This window comes from Bactrocera tryoni, chromosome 4 (genome assembly GCF_016617805.1).
Source record: "Bactrocera tryoni isolate S06 chromosome 4, CSIRO_BtryS06_freeze2, whole genome shotgun sequence".
NCBI lineage: Eukaryota > Metazoa > Arthropoda > Insecta > Diptera > Tephritidae > Bactrocera > Bactrocera tryoni.
Window position 1 is genome coordinate 204,488 of NC_052502.1, and position 14,934 is coordinate 219,421.

At 35.6% G+C, this 14,934-nt stretch overlaps 1 long non-coding RNA gene across 5 annotated transcripts in view; it reads right to left on the reverse strand.

The window, feature by feature from the left end:
• The window catches only part of LOC120775657, a 37,964-nt gene extending 23,411 nt beyond the window's left edge, over positions 1-14,553 (reverse strand). For all 5 annotated transcript variants that reach the window (XR_005705347.1, XR_005705348.1, XR_005705350.1 and 2 more), the window contains exon 1: positions 13,754-14,553. This is a non-coding gene — a long non-coding RNA (uncharacterized LOC120775657). The remainder of the gene's footprint in view (positions 1-13,753) is intronic.
• Between the last annotated feature and the right edge of the window lie 381 nt (positions 14,554-14,934).

Genomic DNA, 14,934 nt, shown 5'->3' on the forward strand with positions numbered 1-14,934 from the left:
AATCCACAAGGGAGATTTGAGTTAATGTAGAACATAAAATGTAGCCATTTGTCCTTTCGCAAAATTTGCCCCACATAGCTAATTCGTTCCAGTGCTAAGTTCGCATTAGTGGAAATAAATGTATGACAGATAAATTTACCTCGCCCACAAACACCCACTCAAATAACTACTATAAATACATGTATTAACTTCTGCTTCATTGACCTAAACAAACACTCTCCTAATTCTGTTTGTTTGCTACTTTGTTTATTTTTCTTTCTCGGGCGGACCTCAGTGTCTGTCATTAGTCTCTGAGGCTTTACTCCTGGTGACTTTAATTTTAGATATTCATCTTAATTGCTTGACTCTGGGGCGAAGAACAACCAGAAAGTTAAGCAAAGCAAGAAACGTCAAGAGCCGAGGGATTTAAGAACAAAAGCGACAGAGTCGATGCAAAAAGTGGCCATATCACAGGATTTATTATGTTTTCGATATTCATAGTGCCATATTTTTTATTGAATAATGTATACATTTTTAATACAAAATAATTTTGTTTAGTATGTTAGTTATTGAACTACAAGGCTTTTCGTTTCATATTGTTGTGGAGCTTATATTTCAACTTCGCGTGATGAATTTGAAATTAAACTGTCGTCAAGTCTTAAGAAATTTATATGCAATATAATATACATAGTATGTTAACTTTTGTAGCCAAAAGATAGTAAAAAAATGAAGTTGACAGCCAACAGAAGTTAAATGAAAACAATTTCTTCGGGTACGCAGCCTATCAAATGGAGCTAAAGAAGAAAGAAAAAGGTTTGAGTTCTCGCAACCCCGACAAGGCAGCTTTGGATTGCTCAACACCTTGTCATTGGCAGGCATTTCGGCTCTGTCGGCATTTATAGACTAAAATAATTCAATTTACATGAAACTTCTGCGAAGCAGAAAAGTGCTTAACGTTGTTATGCAACTCAAGGCACAGCATAACAAGACGTTGGCATCAACGGAGCTGAAAATTGCGGAAACGAAATATCTCATCTCCGCGTTTAAGAAAAAGTAAAATATAGAAATCGAGAATAAAAACCCAATCGTCGAAATATTTTTTTCTAGGCTGGAATGACAATTGTGCCAAATTTTACATCAAAATAATCATTGGTGTTTTTTATACGCTTACGAGTATCTTTCTGAAATACATAAAGTGCATTCGGCGGTTTTTATGAAGATTGATAATTATTCAAGAAAGAAGTTCAATTAAATTTTGTACGCGACAACAAATTTTTCATGCTGAAAAGTTGAGAATGTTGGAAAAGACCTTAGGCGATAATTGTTTGTCTCGAGCAAGTGTTTCTGATTGCTACAAATTAATCAAAATTTGTGCTTGAGAATCGACGATTGACAAGCAAAGATCTTACTGTCATCATTGGAATATCGGAAGAATTAGTTGGCCATTTTGGCAGCTAATTTGGATCCAAGAAAACTCAAAGAACGATTGTTTTCACAATAACTAAATTTTTTTGAAAAACAGCGTCGCCTTAAAGTCCGTGAAACAATGCTTTCTGACTAGCAGGATGTCATGAAATTGATTATTACTGGTGATGAGTCATGAATCTATGCTTACGACCCGGCAACAGATGATCAATCGGCCAAATATCGTGACAAAGATGAGCCGAAGCCGAAAAAACACGTCAAAGCAGGTCAAATATGAAGTCCCAATTCCTTCTGACCGGCCAAACTGTGAATAAGGAATACTATTTGAGTCTATTTGTAAAAAGAGCGCCAATTAACGGCTGACAACTCTTGGTTTTTGCACCACGATAATGTAAATTTTTTTTTCCAAATCTTCAACAAACCACCAAATAGTCTAATTTAGCTCCGTGATACTTCTCAGTCAATTGGCAATTCCAGAAATTTAAGAATTGTTTCGAGGATTGGAAAATACTTTGGGGCAAGAAGGATTACTTTGAGGGGGACGTCATAGATTTTGAAGTTTAAATTAAGAATTTTAAAATTATGAACAAAGTCCTACTATTTTTTGCTCATGGAGTATATATTCGTTTGAAAATGAATTTTTACAAAATGATTCGCATGTTTATTTAAATTTTCCTTGTTTTCAATTGTCATTTCTTTTAAAGTTGCACACATGTATACAAAATACATGTTTACAGCATAAATGTATGTCCTTATTTCTAAAATTTTGCGATAAATTGCTTTAACCCAAATCTTCTCAGTCGACATGTCGCCAGGCGTCATCAGCGTGGGTTGTGAAACTTAAGTGGGCTTGCTTGTTGTATGGGAAGATACAAAGGATGTACCTTCATTCTGTGACATCTTCCTTGCCAACTATCAGAAAAGGATAAAAAATGGTTCTATGTATTCTTTTTTGCAATTTTGGTTTGCATAATCCTTCCTGATGGTTTGCTCCACTTCATATTGGTGTCTGCTTCCTGCTTCGCCGTTGCGTTTATTTTTGGGACAAAGGAATTGTATTGCTGTCGTCCCCTTTGCTTGTTATTATTGCTGTTCTGTCATTTAGTTTTCTTTTATAGCAATGCTTGAATTTTTTTGTTTCTACGTTTTTGTTTTTTAAGGCATAGATGGCACATTTTTTGCTTGAAATAATATTTTTATATACAATTTTTAGTCAGTTTTGCTTTGCTTTGTGACTCTCCTTTGTCAATAACTTTCGGTGCGATTCGCTTTGCTAGGGAATGCATTCGGTAGTTCTACGTCTTTTTTAGTATTTAATTTTACTTTACGAATTTTTGTTTTGATTGATTTTAGATGTAACTTTCAATGGGTTTCTCTTAAGCACCCGATAAGTTTTCCTTTCCGACGAGTTTTAATGAATAATGAAAAAGGAGACAAAATTGGCATTAGATTCTGCGGTAGTTATTAAACACTTTCTTAAATTTGAAAGTAAAATTCTTGTAACATGAAAGCAAATTGGCAACATGTCGCCAAATATTGATATTTTACCGCAGGTTGACTGCTTTATTTTGCGACTAAAAATTTTTGTTAGTGTTATAGGACAGTTGCCAGTTAGTAAATGAAAGAAAGGGCTTTTATTTTATTTCACGATGAGCCTGACAACTGTTTTAAGTCCAGTTATCACTATTAAGTTGTCTGCTACCCCCTCATCGGCATATACATACATACATATATTTTGGCTTTTCGAATTTATCTGTTCTGTCGGATGTTAATTCCATTTCTGAAGGTTTACAAATATTTTACCACTTGTTTCCATTCTGATTCCCCCTTCGCCGGTGTTGCAACTGCAGCGCCATCAATCTCCAGTTTTCCATTGACCTTTTAATTGACGGCCGCTCAGGCAACAAAAGTTATTACGAAATGGAATGAAATGAAATTTCCAACAACTGCCAAGCTTAATTACAGAGATGGGCAATTTCGATATAAACGCCATGGGAGCAAACCCAAACGGAGGGTAGATCGATTGTTTAATTGACCGTTTTTGGCAAAAAATTTATCAAATTCCAAGTCAAAATGACAAACAGCAGTCCACCACCGGCCACAGGGAATAAGCAGACGGTTGAACCATATTTATATATATATATATACTTTAGTCATTGTCCAAATAGAAATTCACTATTCAACAACGTCTCTGCTCAACTCATCTTCATTGATTCATACATACATATAAATATCAAAAGTTTGTTGAATTTAAGCAGCACTGAGCTCAGGAAATGGTCAAAGTCTATTAAATTCTTGCACAATGCATTTCTTTATATTATTTTTATAGATTTGGACAGACAGTTAAAAAAAATTCAAAAGTATAATCTTATAATCAAATTTTAATATTCAAAAATTAATATTTTTCTTAAGAAATTGATTGCCAAATGCAATTGGTCCTTCTCACTTGTTTGGCTTACGTGCCAAAACGGTTGAATGACCTATGGTCCCTCCCAGGTGGACTCTTGGTTGAGCTTAGCACGATTTGCACTCAACTTTCTGCGGTTCATTTTGTAACATTTGCATAAGACAATGCGATTAGTGTAGGCTTTGTGGTGAGGGCAATGAAACTGAAAGTGAATATATTTATTCTAAGGAACAAAATAATGTTAAATTGTTTTTCATTTTTAAATTATATTGCGAATAGATTAACATAATATTTAATGGGTATGTTCAAATTTTAGTTAAACTCCATATCTTCTTCAAGAGATTTAACTCATATTGGTTTTATGAAATTTGAATTCATGAAACTAGTGAATAATTAAAGCTTAAATTAAGGATAAAAATCACACGAAACGCAAAGCGAAGTTTCAGCCAAAGGGTTGACTGCACAAAGGAGCTGATTATAAAGATCTAAGAATCAAAGCTTAGCAGCTGAAAATCAATATACATAGACTTTTCCTAATTCACACAAGCTTCACAAGCAATGCTAAAGTGTTAAAGCTGCTACAAACAGGCCACAACATTTTCCAAAGACAACAACTTAAAACGAATAAGCAAAAGCGTTGGCGTATCGGTCGTCGCCTTTTGGATAGCTGAAATGTCCTGAAACCAGTGTCCTTTCATGGGCAAATGAAGTTTTCCAAATAGGTAAAAATCACAGGGTGCCAAATCAGGCGCATAGGGTGAGAGATTAATGGTTAATATGGAGTTTTTTGTCAAAAAATCAGTGACAAGCGTCGACCGCTGACACGGCGCATTATCGTGCAACAGGCGCCAGGACCCTGCCTCGCGGTATTGTGGTCGAGCACGACGAATGCATGATAAAAGACGCTTCATAACAGCAAGGTAAAACCCAGCATTAATCGTTTGGCCAGGTGGGACGAACTCTCGGTGTACAATACCCTCGAAATCGTAAAAACAAATCAGCATTTTCTTTATTTTTGACTTCTGAAGACAACCGACTTCTGATCGTCACAGAGGTCCTCACGACCTTCTTGGAATCGCTTAAATCACTCATGTACATTATTACGAGATAGGCACTGATCACCATAAACTTTTTTCATCATTTGAAATGTTTCAGTAAACGTTTTTCCAGGTTTAAAACAAAATTTAATATTTGCTCTTTGCATTTTACGACCGATGACCAAAAGCTGCTGTCACTTTTAGATCGATAAAATCGATTGTAGTTATCCAATTGTCTTAAAATTTTTACGAAATGTCAACAAGAGATTAAAACTTTTTATTTCATATACCCACCAATAGGTGGCGCCACCAATAACGGTTATATTTAAAAACTTCTCTTTCTTTTGCGACAGACCTTGCCATATTGGCGATGGCTTAATTATTTGTTAGGTTTGGCAGACTTCGGCTTTCGTGCATCAAACTCACGAGTTGAGTCAAAATTTTCCAATTTTCATAAAACTCTCTTCTCAGTAGTGTATTACTGTTAGTGTTTACCACTATCCTTGTCGATGTTCTCACACCAGTTCAGATTTCGCTATTAACTAATGTGGTTACTTCGAAATTACTTTGTGGTTCTCAATGGGACTTTTGCATTGTGTTGCATTGTTTATGCTAGCCTGTGTCCTTCTTCTGAATAAATTAATTCAAAAGCACCTGCGCTGATTTGATAGTTCCTAGTGTGCAGACCATCCATAAAGTGGTGGCTCGGCATAATCGAATAAATTATACTCCCCGACGCTGCCATCTCATTTATGCTCTTTAGGGCTTCAGTGTCGTTTTGTTTTCGTAACGGACAGACTCTATTTTCAACTGGTAGAAATATGCCGTATGCAAATTGCTATTCAAACGCTTCCAATGAATATTTGCGCAAACTTGAAAAAACTCGCGTTCCTAACAATAACAAAGCTTCGCTCTACTTACTTGGCTAAGCTTCAATGTGCAAATGACATCAAATGCCTGGTATTTCACCATTCCAGCAACCATTTGTTCTGAGGACTAGTTACAAATATATTTTTATTGAGTCGTATATTCTACTCTTCCGGTATTTGCCTACAGGTACAACATTTCGAGACGATGCGCGGCAAAACCGCGACCAATGAACTAACACGGCACTACTGTTAGAAATACCGAAATCAATGCCTCACGTTGAGCTTTTATTTTTTACACAAATTATCAACGGTGTTCGTCACTTCTTCATCCCACTAAATATACATTCGAATGTGAGGAATTGTATTCTGAGTCTCTTAACTCCACTACACATACACATGTTTAAAATATTACTTTAGAAATAACTGCCCCTTTTGCTGCCTTCCAATACCTCAGAGGTGAATGTGTGAGAGGCTTTAAGGCCTTACACGTTCATTCACATCACACTGCTCAAAAACCTGATAACTGTTGATAATGGAATTAGTTTGTGAGACAATAGCTTGTTTCAGCAATCCCTCTGCTTAACTGGATTTTTGACGTTCCACACTAAGCCTTCGTTCATTTTGTTATCTCACAGCCATTACCTGAAGTTCATAAAAACAGAATCACATAAAACTGACAAATAACCCTGTCCCTTTGTCATTGATTTCGTACCAAGTGCTGCTTTACTTTGTGTAATAAAAAATGGAATTCTTGTTTTAAATTCAGTTTATATTATTTTATTAAATTTTAAATAAGTTTTTTTCTTATGTTGTCGTGTTTTGGAAAATAGTTGTGTAAGTGCCACTTTTTGTAATTTGAGAATTCTGAATTCTCGCTTAATTTAAATTATTTTTAATTTGTTATGATTGTTGACCACTTCGGTTTCGCATTTTTAAACTCTCTTTGCCTTGGCATTTAACATTCGCATATCGGTGTTTGTGGTTTTTCTACTATTTTGATTTTTTGTGCCAATAAACTTTATAGTGTTGCCGGCTTTCAGAAGCGTTGTAGTTTCGCTGTTGTTTTCTCTGTTAACACCTCTCATTCCCTCTCGGTTTTAAACGCAGACAGCTCACTTAGCTTTTGAGAACAAATAAGAAAATGTTTTATGTGAATGTGAAACCTAAATATTTACTTTGTTGAACATTTGTGGTTTGTGATTTGCTGAGGTGAATTAAAAGAGCTCTTCGAATACCACAGTTGGTTGGCTATTTTAAGAAAATCTAGTTTTTGTAAGCGATAAATTAATATTTATTCAACAAATTAAAAGGTGTCCTCAATAGAAGATGAAGTAAGTTTCACCTATTCACCTACATATAGCAAAACAAAATTCTTAGAAGAATGAATAACGTGATTTTTTCTTCAACGTTTGAAATTAAATATTTGCATTTATTTAGGAAGATGACAGTTACAAGAACTGTACTTATTTTTTAGATAGAAGAAAGTTATATTATATTATAAATATAAAAAATTTTTAAGTTGGTCTTCTGTGCACGTGGCGGTTCGTCGTCTGCTTCATTTAGTTTTATCTAAGTAATTGAACTTTTGTAATCAGTTGAAATGTTTCAAGCTACCTATATTTTCAGAAAAACGTAGATTAGCGGTCATTTATTAATCCTGTTCAAGGGTTCATTTAGTTATTACATTCAATTTACTTGTTAATATGACTTAAGTACTTTAGGAGAATATGCTTATCTGGTTGAAAAAAGCTCAGAATGTTTTCTTACATTCAATATTTTTTTCATGCATATCGGAAGCACACATCTCTCGCTTAGACCCCAGCAGAGTGAAGTCACCATTTGTTATGCGTTTAAAAAATGCTCACATTTCAAACACACAAAAATTAATATTTTATCAATTGTAAAACAAGCGATTTCCTTCTGCCGGAAGCAATTTATCATCTTTGGCTTGGAACTTAAGGATGCGGATGAAGTAAATATTGTTGCTGGAGTTATCGAGACAATGTGGGAGTAGGTGCCTTGAATGCGGTTAACTCTTTTGTTCTAAGTTATACAATACAGTTATATCAAAGTAGACCATTAAACTTCGTTTAGTTTTGCCAGATGATACGCGAAACCAGCTTGTCTGTCAAGAAAATGTGCGGACACAGCATTTGGATAAGTGTGTCATCTGCTAGAAGCAAAATGAGAAATTATACCCCTTAAGTGTGTCCAATTAATCTTAAAAGTGTTTAATTGTTGGTAGAGGTTAATAGTTTACATTATTTTCAGCTTACTTAGTATCGTGGAGATTTAGGAGTTAGAAAACGGCCTCAGTAAAAGTATTGAAGATCAGCAAGGGACACGACGTTATTTATATTATCTTGTCGAATATTTTGTGAAATAAGCGGGTACTTTTTTGGCTGTTATAATTATATTCTCTGCATTTTTCCAGTTTTTCTCTTTAGTAATCATGAAAATCTTATTGTTGCTGGATATCTCTTTAAAAATTTGTTGAGCAAATTTGTGCAATGAACTTTTCCAATTGAGTGCGTAAGGTAAACAAATTTACCAGGTTGGAAGCCGATCACTGTGACTGACAGCCCGACCTGTGAAGCAGAATTCAATGAGCCGGCCGCAGTCGACCTGTGATAATTTCGTTTCGGGTTGTAAGAGCTGATGGTGCACAAATTTTGCTGACGCTTGACTTCGGTCACTTGGTTTACAAAACTAACCCGTAATAACAGCAACAAAACCGGTCACATGACATGATATTAAGCAGCATTTGAGGAGTACTTAAAGGATGTCAAAATTTTGCAGGAAATTGATAGAAAAAGGGCATTTCGGATTTAATAATTTGTTAAACATTTTGAGTAACTTCTGATGCTTAGAATAAGGCTTATTTATAGAAGACTGCTGATTGTTTATAGTTTGCAAATCAGAACCAATTAGGCTGGAATTTGTTTTTACCTATTTTCAAATTTGACATCTCAGACATAATTCTACTATAAACTTGGTAGGGACATATTTAGCAAATTATTTTAATAAATTAAATGTTTCTATGCCGTGTCTTTTATTTGTCATAACTAACTTTTACAATTAACGAATATCTACCCTATGTCACGAAGCGTAACAAAGTAGGTCGGCTTTTCTTCGAGTCACCATGACAGAGCAATCAAATCTGTGTTGGCCCAAAGATAGAGGGACTTGTACGAATCTTCATCAAAAAAGATAAAACCAGAAGCTCAGCCATTAAAAATTGATGGCCTGCCTGCACCAAATCCAACACATAAATATGGAGTGCACATTGTCATAAATTGTAATACCCACGAAAACCCCATTTTAAGGTAAATATGAACATTTCCATATTAATGTTGCTCGATCACATACTTACATAAGAATCCATATAAAATGAATGAATAAATACACATCACATAATCTCATTTGCGCAAGTATCCCAATTGTATTGGAAAATGTCAAGGATGTATGTTGTATGCAAAAATATCTGAGCATCTACTGAGCGAAGGGGGGTTTAACGAGGCGATTCAATATGCTTAGGCGAGTCGTCCCAAGTGGATCGGAAGTGAACTAAGACGCAGCAGGCGCTACTATCGCTGTCTTAGGTTTTGTGGTTATATTTCTGATGGAGGCACTGGGGCTCTGGGCATTGGGGCATCTTGTGCGAAGAGGCGCCCTTAATTGATACAGAGTATCTGTGTGAGCTTCGATGAACTTGCGTCTTTAGTTATTGTTGTTGTTTAGTGCTTCGCATTTGCGTTCACTTGGTTGATTTTCTTTTGTTTGTTTGAAAATTTTGCTCTTATTTTTGTACTGTGGTTGACTGCCGCAATGCCATGCAACAACAAGCTCTACGCATGTAATCGTACATCAAACAAGAATTCACGTGAGTGTATGCTAGTTTGTCGCGACATTGGGAACATACAGTTGTGGGCCTGCCAAAAAAGGTTAGAATATGAATGTATGTACGTCAATGCTCATTTTTTCTTAGTTTCAAGTCATTGCCAATGGTGTTTTCATGTTCATGTCATTGGTTTATTTTATCCGCCGTTCTAATTGTAAACGCTGTGCTTGTTTTTGTTGCAGTTGTATGCCAATGCTCACAGGCTGCTTGTGACCTCAATATAGAGGCTGTGTATGTGTGTGTAGTTTGTTGTTTTCACTCCTCTTTCATTTGCAATGACATATTTGTCCTACTGCTGCAAAAAGTAAATAATGTTGTCTGTCCTTATTGTTGTTTTTCTTTCCGTTTCATTGCACTGGGGTCTCGGTTTCTTCGAACTATTTAATTCTTGAATTTAAACTGATAGTTTCACATTTACAGAAATATTTAAGAACAACCCAACATTTTGATTCGGTTACTGAGTATAATTGAAATTTAACACCTTGATCGTTGCGGCTTAAACCATTAATCAATCACTTACGAAACATGTGACCATGTGCTTCCATCAGAAATACGAGCAAAAAACTGAATAAGTTGTCCTTTGATAGAGTTGATGAATCGTTCCCATAAGAAAGAGCTGACGCTGTAACAGTGTCTTCCATTATTTATACTCTAATACGTCACAGAGTTTGAATAAAAAAGAACCTTAATGATTTATTTAAAAGCTAAATTTTGTATAAAATTCTTTATTGTACGAAGGGAGGAGAGCGATCAATCATTGTTTTACCCTTGTCACCTTTACACTCCGAAAATAGTAATTCTTGCATAGGCACAATTTTCCAAAAGAAAAAAGTGAAATTAATGCTGTTTCAGTTGGGATTTCCATTGGTTGGGTGGAACTGTAAATTCGTATATAATACATGAAAAGCTCATTTATTTGCATGCGCATCATTAATGTCGTGCTTTGATAATCCTCTCGCATGCGAGCCACAGAAATCTACAGTTAATTAACTCGAACCAATGCTCTGTTTGCTTTGTGGGAATGATGGCATGTGCGAAGTGCCTATGTCGAACTGCGACCATTTTAATGAGATTATTCCATCGGCATCCCAAAGCGTCACTTTTGCGTGATTTTTAAATATTTATATGATATTATATGCGTATATTCACGGCATTGAAATAATTTTTATTCTCAAACATACCTACTTTAAGTTTGCACTTGCGGCGGGAGTGTGAAAATTTCAAAACATTCCGTTGTCAAATTAGTCATGTTCCAGGAAGATACTTATTGAAATAGAGGGTTTAATCGATTTATAAAAGGCAAAAATGTTATATGTTAGACAAAGATGGCAGCATCATTTGACAACAAGTGAGCACAGAAGAAAATTGTATAAACCTCAACATTCACCATTAATAAAGGGAAAGACCGCGATCAGACTGGATTGAAGAACTCGAGGATGGCGTGAAGAAACTTGGCAAAAATTTGAAATAAAACGGAAATAACAGAGACGTCTGAAGGTCGCGTACGCAGCTGGAAAACAACTCACAAGGATGATAAAAAATGATGTTCTTCGCGGACCCTCAGGAGTACAGAGTTCGAATAAAAAATTAAAAATATATTGTGGGTCGACAGACGTAGAGACGACTAGAAGTGGACATAACTTTTAACATTTACTACTATTAAATGCGACACTGCTAACTTGACCAACATTAGAACATAAGGACGAAGATAATAAGGAACGTGCATCGACGAGAGCGGACAGTCATTTTATGGTTGCCTGAAAGACGTTTTTTGGCACAATCTAAAATATTTTATAATTTAAAATAAATAAATTTAACAAGACATTTAAAAAATAAACGGTATTTCGAACGACACTACTACATTTAAGAATTCTGTAAAAATTAAAAATTAATGTAGAATTTACAAAAAAGTAAATCTAGCAATCAACAGAAAAAGCCAAAATATTATTCACCCTCCAATTAAGAAAAATTAAAAGTCTTCCACTTCGCCCTCTTAGCACACCTTACGCAATTACGGTTCCTTATGTCACATGCTCAAGACTCAAGGCAGACTTCTCACCTCGTACTTTTTCAATTTATGAAATGTTTTTCTGCTTTCCAGGAACGAAAAATTGATGAGCGTCTAGGAAGCAGAGTCATTCTAAGCAGTGGGAGGAACAGGCCAGGAATTAATTTAAAAAACTTTACAACGACGTTCAAATTAGTGGGTGTAGGTATGGCAGTGGTGAGAGGTTGTGAACATTGTCGTAAATTTTGCTCGAGTGGAGTGCCATTAACATTGTAAATGTATATTATTATTCAATAATTAACTTTTTAAGCTTTATGCCAGGCTTTTAATATTTATTTATTATTTATAAGCTGCTTTACATAAGCCACATTATATTTCGTCTCTATCGGAAAGCTTGTTATTCGCTATACTCTATGCTTGGGTCAAGTAGACAATTATCAACATACTATTACAAGTTCAATGAGGCATGCCACATTAAATTAATATCAAAAGCAACATAATATTTGTGGTCAAATCACGGCCCATCCGCAGGCTCATACTATACTTTCATACATCTACACACATGTACACCCAATACGTAAATAGTTTATGATTATATTTCTTACCATTTCATTAACATTGATATTTTATTTGCTCTTAAAGGGAAAATGAGAAAGCAACTGTAGGCTTAGATTCTCAAAATATCATATTATGCACAAATGGAACTGAGATTTCCCTCTCGGCCCATTCATGAAGATATGTGTACGGCACTCGCTCACACAAAATATTTCACTATCGAATTAGATATTCACGAAACGTTTTGCTGCCTTTCACTTGTTAAGCATTTGGCAATTTTTGGTCGGTCAAATGGACGAAAACAAAAACAATGACTATTGGCATACAAATACGAGTTTGACCAAACAAGTATTAATAATGACTAGCCTTGGGCAGAGCAGATTGTTGAGATTTGATTGTATCAAATATTTATGTAATTTGAATAATCATTAGTCAGTTATCGGGTGACAGCATTCATAAGCTATTATACAAAATAAATAGTTAATATACACAAACTGTGATCTGTTATAAGACAACGAAATGAAAGTGAAATGTTGCCATCCAATTTAAGGAAAAGTGAATTATAGTACATAATTTATTTTTTTAATAAAACTAAAGTTTATATTTTAGACTGGAGGAAATAGTTCTTATTCAGAGTTATAAATGCGTTCTCTAAGTACCCGTTGATAAGTTGAAAATAATAAGAATAAGCCTAAAAAATTATTTGACTAATTCTTTGGCTTTTCTAAAATGTATCATATATTGTTGACTGTACTATATTTCACTCATAATGGTTGACATAAATTATTACTATTTCATAATAAATTGAAACCATTATTAAATTGAGCTTTTTTCTATATTCAAATCTTGATTTGATTGCGAGTGAATGATTTTAAATACCACAAACATCGCAAGTCCACTTTACCTAACAAGCAAGTTGCAACTGGAAACCACCTTGGCGTATGAGTAACTTCTTGAGAAAGATCAGAGGAAGACTTACACAGATCAACGAACACAGCCAATTTGTATTTACAATATAAACACTTTTAAAGTGTCTTATGAGTAATACTACTGCCACAATAGAGGAATGTTCATCAAAAGCGGAAAGATGAAAGCATTTCGTCAAAAGCCAGTCAGATTGCGGTTTAGCATTGAAATGAAAACGAAAGCCCAAAAAGGAATGCAACACTGTGCAACGAATATTCCGGTAGCATTAGCCCTCGCGCCGGTGGTGAATCAGAGGCGGAAAGGAAAATATTCAAAAGCTACATTGCACATTATTCCCCCTTTCACGGCCACAAGCCCGATTGTTGTGAGCAGCCACTGGTGAAAGAATGACCAAGAAAAGATCTGCGCTTGCACCTTTTGAGGAAACACAACAAATAAAACACAAACTTATTTTTAGTAAGAAAAATGTAACGGTAAAACGCAAAATGCAGAACCTCACAAAGGATCAAAAATAATAATCAGGAAGTATAATCACTAAAATGCCTCCTTAACCTCAAGTTTGCTCCAACAACAAAATAAAATGTAAGCACATTCAAATATTTCATAAGCCCGAAATAATTTAGAAGTAATGACTTTGGTACGTACGTTTCGAAATTTTATGGTATCGGTGATTTCGGTGTTCTCCCAGAGGCACGCTCCGGATCCTTGTTCTGGTTTTCACTGTCTCAACGGATATTGCTGATGATGACGCAGGTTTTAAGACGCAAACCGTGAGGTGAGGCGCAAAAAGCACGGACGGTTGTTAAGGGACGCGCCTAGGCGTTTAATTAAAATTGATGCGCCCTGCGGTTTGAAATTTGTTATCTAGAAGAAGCGCGATATAACACGCCAGAATAATAACCGCATTAACACACAAGCAATCACGTCGTCTTTATTTGTTCAGTAAAAATGTATGCCTGAACGCTATCAAGATGTCTACTCTGTCTCGCACTGAGCCTATTTGGGTTCGATGTTTTACCGACACTACTTATCTTTTATTTCCACTTAACCACCTTGGGATAGTCACTGGCCTCGGCGTTTTATATATATTTTATCGCATTTCTGCTAACAATTCCATCTGGCAAGCGTTTGTTGTCCTGCTGAAGGTTACTTTTGTTCACCTTTACTATAAACAGTGCGATTGACAACGACTTGCCAAGAAGTCTGCAAATCACATCTCACAATTCACACAGAATTTCAATAATTAAAAAAATGGGAATTTAAGTTTGAACACACTTCACACTTGGACACGAACCACTAGAGCACCTCTTAACCGCGCAAAACTTTGCAGTACAAATTTATATAATTGGCTCCCGCTTAAATTTTTTTTATTTTCGTATTTCCGCACTGCTCATTTCTGCCGACAAGTGGTGAACCGTCTCTTTTAAGCCCACGTTCTAAACTGAGCTAAATCTCCGCTGTGACTGAGGAAAAAAGCCAAGTACCAGCCGAGTAGCCGAGAAATGAGCTTAGGCGGAAGGCGCAGATGCGAACAGCGCGGATGCGGAGGCAGCGCTGCTGATATTTCTGGCTTGAGCACATCATCGGTGTCCACGTGGTCTCTCATGCTGGCAGCGACGCTGCTGCGGTGACATTTGCTTTATTTTAATTTCGTTGCTATTAAAATTAACAGAGATGCTTACAGAAAATATACTCTGTTACCTTGTCATCAGATATACTATACATTCTGTCAAGAAAGTATCGGAAATTCTTCATTTCCCCCTACCATCACCCGCTTATATGGAAGACAAGTAAATTTTTTTTCTGTGTTGGTATAACTGTCTTTA